Source organism: Chinchilla lanigera, unplaced genomic scaffold (genome assembly GCF_000276665.1).
Source record: "Chinchilla lanigera isolate Chin_1 unplaced genomic scaffold, ChiLan1.0 scaffold00040, whole genome shotgun sequence".
Lineage (NCBI taxonomy): Eukaryota > Metazoa > Chordata > Mammalia > Rodentia > Chinchillidae > Chinchilla > Chinchilla lanigera.
In genome coordinates, this window is record NW_004955441.1 from 8,774,699 (window position 1) to 8,781,915 (window position 7,217).

Here is a 7,217-nt window from a genome sequence, read left to right on the forward strand (position 1 = left end):
TTATTCCCATGTGTATCCTGATTGTTAGCTGAAGTGGGAGTGATTAGGGCAGCACCACTCTCTCAGGATTACAAAATAATGCCATTCCGTGCTACCTTCTCACCTCTGAGGAAGGTGCAAGGGGCACTGCCCTCGACTCCCAGACCTCAGAGCTGCAGACCACTCTAATGTGGAATATGAAGTAGCACCCCGGAAAGAAAGCTAGATTTTAAAATAGCCCGGATTTCATGCTTGGCTGTTTCATTCTGCTAGAAGCAGATGAGTTTAACCACCTCGTAGTGATGCCTGGCTAGATTATGAAGGAACATTTCTTCTGACAAGATCAGTGCAACATTACATTTATATGCACTCACATGCAGAAGCTCTGTGACTATTACAGATTCCAGTATTTAGAGATAACATGTCCGATATATTATGCAATGGGCTAAGTATCCCTAATATGAAAATTCAAACCCCAAAACGCTAAGGTATTTGGGTGCGGACAAGATGCTACAAGTAGAAAATCCCTCGTCCGATCTCATGTGACAGCCTGAAGCTGAGCTGCAGATGCACTAAATATTGCACTCAATTATATTCAAGCTATATGTAAAAAATGTATATGAAACATAAATGAATTTTCTTGTTAGACTTGGGTGCATCTTCAAGATATCTCATTATGTATACGCAAATTTTTCAAACTCAAAAGACCAAAATCTAAAAAGCACCAGTCTTAAGCAAGTTGGACAACAGACACTCAGCATGTTTTCCCACTGTTGATAAGGTACTACAGGTTAGCACCAGAGAGAGCCCAAAGCTCCTATGCGCTCAGAGGCAGGCTTTTGTGAGGTGATTGGCTTGTGGGAGCTTTCTAGCTGAACGTGATACTGGGAGGTCATAAAAGGCAGGTCACTGGTGTGCTCTGGAAGGGTGTATCCCCCCCCCAGGTCCCTCCCTTTTCTCTCTGCTTTCGCATCACCAGGAAACAGCATCAGCAGCTTCCTCCATCAGACCTTCCCGCCATGCCCTTCCTGCCTTGGTAGGGACCAACTATGGACTAAACAGTGAGCCAAAATGTACCTCTCCTTTGTATGGTGGGTGTCTAGTACTTTGGCCCAGCAATGAGAAAAGTGGCTAAGACACAAGGCAAGTCTGAATTCTTGCGGTCAGCCATAGAAACTTACCTTCTTCAATACTGGAGATTTAGTCAGAGATGGTATGTCTCTCCGCAGATGTGTTGTACTTAGAGAATTTCTACCCTTACTTCCCATGAGATACTGCTTCTCCATGTTTCAGTCTTCTGTCCCATTGATGTATTCATTCAAATATATTTGATAGATGCCCAATACTTAAAACACTGGAGGTAGAGCCAGTAAACAAACACAAAATACCTATTCTCAAAGACCTTACACACTAGAATAAAGAAAACAACACTAAGATGATAAGTAAAGCATCAAGTGGGAAAGCAATACATGTTTTGGATAAGAAAAGAACAATGGATCCCCATTTGATCTCAGTTTAATCAATTTTACCTGAACAATTCTTATTGGCTGACCAGAGTTTTGTCCCACCTCATGCCCACCTAGTGAGTTCCCATGTTTTCCAGCTTACATCTGCCTCAACTCGTGGTTTTGCTCTATAGAAATCCCTGGAAAAGACGGGTTCCCTGGGCAACCCACTCGGCCCTTCTTCTGTCCTTCTCCCGGACAGGAGCTTTCTTTCCCTCAATAAGTATATTCTGCTCTTTAAAAAAAAAAAAAAAAGAGTGGAGGGGATGGAGAAGCAGTTGTGAGGTTCCTAGAGATGATTAAGCCGAACTTTCGTGGAGGCCTTACATCTCTGAGAAGCCCCTGTGGTCTTTCTGTACCTTTCCTTTAACATGCTCCCTGGGGGAGAGAAAGTAGGAGACTTCTGGTTTTATTTAGCTATTACATGGAGCAAGGGGTGCTATTGGAACAATTTAAATCAAAGGGAATGAAGGCCAGTTATCAAGCTGATAGAGATAACAAACCCCAGTGGTTCATTGCCTACACAGTAAAGCAGCACCACAGTTGGAAACAAGAGCATAGAAATTGTGGATAAATTTTGTCTTGCTTTTTGATTTACCCACATCAGATTTGGGTGAACTTTTGTCCATTATTTTAATCATCCTGAGCTTCACTTTCTTTACCGAGGTGCACATATGCGATTATACGCTTAGAGGCTATAATACAACTATCAAAGTAAAGCTTCCAGTACCAATGAGTGCTTCTCACACGAAAGCCTGAATCTAGTGGTGCATCACACCCTGATTCCAGCCTCTGAAATGACACTGAGCAAGACTGAGGTTAGAAAAGTGACTGTAAAGATTAATAATTGACTAAACTAACGGTAGCAATAAGGGCTCGTATTCAGAAATATGAATGTTTCCACTCACAGGAGGTGCCCGGATGCGGGATAAAATCAGGGATGGCAATTTGGAATTTTGCCTGTCTGCAAACACATGGTGCAAACATAAGCACCAGTGGGCTCCACTGCCATTGGGCCAGGCCTTTACACTCATCCTGGACCCCGGATCTCTGTGTGCTGCTGATTGGCCGCACGCTCCACAGTGAATCACCGTTCATGACACAGACCACTGTGGCCCTGAGAGGCTTTTCCAACATAAGAGATGCGAAGAGCTATTTCCATTATTTTTTTTTTACAAAGTAGAAGGAAACAGGGGTTGGGGATTTAGCTTAGCAGCACAGTGCCTGCCTGGCAAGCTCAAGGTTGTGAGTTCGATTCCCGGTACCAGAAAAAAAAAAAAAAAGAAAGAAAAGAAAAGAGAAGAAGGAAGCAAAAAATAGGAATGCCAATTTTCAAGAAAAGGAGAAATTTTAATTACTTTCTCTGAAGGAAAAGCATATATTCCCCATTTTTTAAATCATTTTAGGAATTTTATCATTTTAGAAAATGTAATGAATGTAATTTTACATAATGAGTTAGAGACGTGTATAAGTATTCCAACATTGTAGTGACCCTATGCCCAAACTGTGATGTCAATACTTACAGCCACAGTTAAAGCTACAGAACTAAGGACAAGGGCCCAGGTATCCGCTCAAGTCCTGCCTGATCCTCCAAAGGGGTGAAAGGACAGAGAAAAGGATTTTCTTAGAAAAGGATTTACCTGCTGTAGGGAGGGTAAGGAAGACTTCGAAGACCTTCTAGAATTATCTAGACTTTCCCACAACTGACAGATTTTCTTAAGTGTTGAATTTGCAGCGCTCAATCAGAAACAGCTGGCTGCAATGAGTCTCATTCACCACATCTGGAAGGTGCCGAAAAACCACTGGGTGCGGCAGAGAGAACAGAGGCTGAGAAAGAAAGAGAAGTCTAGATTCAGTTTCTCTGAATGGAAATTCTATTTTTGGTCTCATTTTCTTGACTATAGTTTTTGTTTTGGCATATAAATTGGTATAACATTTACCAGCTTGAAGGCACAGTTTAGTGGCTTTTTCTCATAGGTTCTACAATAATCAGCAGTACTTAGTTCTAGAGCCTTTATCACCCCCAAAGAAACCCTGTAATCATTAGCAGCCACTGCTCATTCTCCTTGCCCCTTGCCACTCTACCCCATAACAGTTTTTTACTTTATGAAAAAAATTTTATAAGAAAATATTAGCATAATAACAATAGTTTACACCCTGTGTGTCGTTATCTTCAAAGCAGTTATTTGGAACAAGATGCGGATGAAGACGAATTTACAGCATATTAAAAGGAAGTCTGGACTTTTTTGAGCTTAAGAGAAACAGATAAATAACGAGGCACACAGAGAACATAAATATATTGAGGCTAAGTATTCTTTTGCTGTATCTGATGCAGCCACGCAGAAAAAGGGGAAATAAACCCAAATATTTTAAGGAGAAATTTTTTACTCCATTTTCCTAAATTCACCGCTAGTGAAGAAATAACCTGATGGGAACACAGACGTAATGAAAAGCTTGGAAAAGTGTAGTCATTGTTACATAATGTTTTCATTAACACTTCTTTAGGAGGCCTCACTATTTACCAGTGGGCTTGCCAGGACACTTTGACTCATTTTATTGCCTTAGAAGTAACTTAAAGCTAGAAATTATCATAAGGTTGTCTCACTTTTTATGTGATGTGGTCACTTTTTAATTAATTAAAGACTATGAATTTTATTTACTTTTTATCAGAAGTGATTGGTCATCATTTTAAAAATAAATGAGAATATTTTAGTGTAAAGAAAAACTCAGAAGGCTTTATTTGTTTTTCTTCTTTTTTTCCTTCCTTCCTTCCTTCCTTCCTTCCTTCCTTCCTTCCTTCCTTCTTTCCTTCCTTCCTTCCTTCATTTATTCCTTTCTTCCTTTCCAGTATGGCAATTGAACCCAAGATCTTTGCATTGAACTAATTTCCCAGCTTGCTTTCTTTCTTTTTGACATGGTCTCATTTAGTTGCTATGTAGCCCAAGTCTGATCTCAAAGTCATAATCCTCCTGCCTCAGCCTCCCAAAGTGGTAAGATTATAGGTGTGCTCCAGCCCTCCTCCTAGCTCAAGAACATTGATTAGTTGTCTTTCTTCACCTTAATATCTACTATGTATTTATTCTTGGCTTGGAAAAGTGGTGGTTCACATATAAATCTTCACAAACCAAATTGTACTGAGTATTAGCAGTCCTTACCACTGGTCATGCTTGCTTGCTGTTCTGCGCAGGATGGAAACTTCCTGAGTTTCTTGGTTCTGGCTGTCCTTCAGAAACAGAAACAAACAGAAAGAGGAGAAAACTACCATGGACTATTGGACAGTTTGACTTTTTTATCATCAGCTACTGGCTTCAAAAGCAAGAAAGTATTGTTCAGATCATAAATTTAGAGCTTGTCACTTTGAATACAAGATAATACTTCCAACCACGAGTTGGCAGGAACTTCGGCTGTGAATTACAGCTAGTAAGGATGAATCTTCACTGAGGAATCCTTATTCTCACTGGATCCTGCTTGTGACTCATCACACACATGTGAAAGCATCTGATCTGTATCCGTTGGAGGAGCTGAGACAGCTGGATTATACATAGGTTGATCATGTGATCTCATCTACATTAGAACCAGGTTCTAAAGAAATGAGCTAACCAGGCACAGATCAACCTGGCAAGAAACAAATGTGTGCTCTGGTCCATATAAGAGTTTCTGCCCTGGTATTCACCAAGTTTTCAATGATCTCAGAGTCTATCATGCTTCAGAGGGCCTGTCAGCATCTCAAAGTCATTTGTCAAACATTGTAATTTTGTAGGTTTGTTCTTCTCCTGAGAAGAAGCCATAGCTCTTCATCAGATTCCCAAAATGATTTATACTTAAAATAGGCTAAAAGGTGCTACTTCAGACAATGTCATTAACACTATTGCTTTTATTTTCTAGTAAAAGGTCTGCCTCCATATATAAGGCTTTATAGTTTGACTTCTCAGAATTATGTCCCAAGGATGATTCTCTGATATGTTTCTCTCCCTATAGATTTACATACGCATATCTTCCCATCTCTATTGGGCATGCAGCTAGAATTTAGCCAGAAAAACAGAAAAATGTAACTTAAAATAAAGGGTTTACTATAGGAATTAAACTTTTACACAACGCTGGAAACTACTGAAGAAATGCATACAAATTCCTTGTTTCTGTGGCTGGTGCTAAGTCTGAATTTGTCAGGCTGGCAGATGTGAAGGAAATCTAGATGTAAAAGTGTAACAGAGCAATAAGCAATAAGCAACTGCATCTGTCTTAAATTACCTTTACCACTAACAACGCAGGTGGCCTGAAGATGAGGCTGGCACCCCTCCCCACAGGGATGCACACAGATCAGTCTGAAGAAGGAGATCCCACATCCCAAAGGAGCTGGAAATGTGGGAGCCAGAAGACCTGCACACACAGGTGTTCCAACAAGTCAGCATGGTGAGCCCAAGAATCACCAAAACTGTGATCTTTGGTGGAAGCTGATATCCCACAGTGACCTTTTGAAAGTAAATAAGTATTTTTCCACATTCACCTGATGATAGTTTTTTCCTGTGGTCAACCCTAAAGAGAATGCATTCTGGTAAAGTTAGTACCAATTTGGTTTAACCTGTACAGTCTATCACCAGCACATACACATACTTGACTAAATCTAGAATTTTACTTCTCATAGCCATAAGGTGGAAGTGATATGTTACACATAACCTATTCCCTTATTTATTGTACGTCATTAATTGCTCATGTTCTTGGATGTATACACACTATTTGAACTTTATAAAGCTATAAATATTGTTTCACTAACCAAAGACTACTATAAAATCCCAAGCAGAAGATATAAACATGGGAGAATAGGAGATAGTGATACCATTAAAAATTATTAACTGATTAATATCTACAATAAATAAAGATATCTAAGAATTTAACAGAAAAGAATAAACAATTAGATAATTGGATAAAAGATGCTAAAAAGGCAATCCACAATCCACAAAGCTGAAATTCATTGATAATTAAAGGAATAAAAAAATTAAAACAGTAAGATAATACTTTACATTTTGTGAATTAGCAAAAATTAGAAACTATCTGTTAGTAAACATATGATACTGATCCCCTGAGCATGGGAGTAGGTTTGAGCAGGACCCTGGAAGTACTTAGGGCAGTAACGGGATAAAGGTGTGAACAAAATATATTACACACCTTGAAATGCCTTCCCCAAAATGAATGTAAAACCAGGGAGGAGTTTGGAGCAAGAGGGTTACAGGAGGTAAGAATGATCAGAGTATATTATGGGTCTGTGGAACCCATCAATCTTTCTAACCAATTTTTCAAAAAGCAAAAAAATAAAAATATCAATGTCCCAGCAATATTACTCTGGGGTTTGTATCAAAAAGAAATTCTCATTAAAATTTATCTCACTAGATTATCAAGGGTAGTTGTCATCACGCTGCTTACACAAATAGTATTTTAAAGCAATATTTTACTTATATCTAGGTAAATACATAAGAAAAATATAGAGGATTTAAACTGTAGAATATGACAGCAAGCAAATATGTGTAATCTCTGCATCATAAAAACTTGTAAAATTAAGTTCTTAATAAAAAGATCTTATATTTAAATAAGTTACATTGTAGATAAAAACATAAACATCAATGATAATTCAAAGGGATACATAAATTTCAAAATATAAATCATATACATTAGAATCAGTCTGTAGGGAGAGAAAAATACAAATAAAGAATGAGAATCAAAGTGAATCACTGAATAAAT

General features: G+C 38.6%; 1 long non-coding RNA gene across 1 annotated transcript; it reads right to left on the bottom strand.

Annotated features, from left to right (window-relative positions):
* Nucleotides 1-1,228: 1,228 nt before the first annotated feature.
* LOC102020055 lies at nucleotides 1,229-4,703 on the bottom strand. The gene is made up of 3 exons (XR_262061.2): nucleotides 4,640-4,703; nucleotides 3,125-3,311; nucleotides 1,229-1,333 (listed from the first exon to the last, which is right to left on the bottom strand). It is a non-coding gene; the product is annotated as an uncharacterized LOC102020055 (long non-coding RNA).
* Between the last annotated feature and the right edge of the window lie 2,514 nt (nucleotides 4,704-7,217).